Source organism: Alligator sinensis, unplaced genomic scaffold (assembly GCF_000455745.1).
Source record: "Alligator sinensis unplaced genomic scaffold, ASM45574v1 scaffold1059_1, whole genome shotgun sequence".
Lineage (NCBI taxonomy): Eukaryota > Metazoa > Chordata > Crocodylia > Alligatoridae > Alligator > Alligator sinensis.
In genome coordinates this window covers 1,262,591-1,262,935 of record NW_005842103.1, presented here as the reverse complement: position 1 = coordinate 1,262,935, position 345 = coordinate 1,262,591, and the positions used below count along the sequence as shown (strand labels likewise).

Sequence of the window (345 nt, the reverse complement as noted above, 5' to 3'; positions counted from 1 at the left end):
AAAGAGTGACGCAGTTCTGACTTATCATAAACACCTCCCCAACAAGCCTGGCACGAGGAAGCCTTCCACCCTCGTGCCAGAGCTCGTATCCCCATGCTACTATGAAACAGCTTGGAGATGCAAATGCCTCCTGGGTGCAGGCACGCACATCAGTGCAAGCACCAGAGGACAAATCTGTAAAGGTCTGGGATTGGCTGAGAGAGCCCAGATGTGATTTTATGGATGAAAAGGGGGCAATGCCCTTTTATAGGTATATAAAACTTTGCATACATTCTGCATCCAGGAACAGAGCTTTTGTTGCTGCTGTTCTGAACCAATGCGTGGTACACAGACACACCACATTTA

The 345-nt window shown here is 48.1% G+C and overlaps 1 protein-coding gene across 1 annotated transcript in view; it reads right to left on the bottom strand.

Annotated features, from left to right (window-relative positions):
- The window catches only part of LOC102367947 (UAP56-interacting factor-like), a 13,266-nt gene that overhangs the window by 6,615 nt on the left and 6,306 nt on the right, over positions 1–345 (bottom strand). The window lies entirely within an intron of this gene.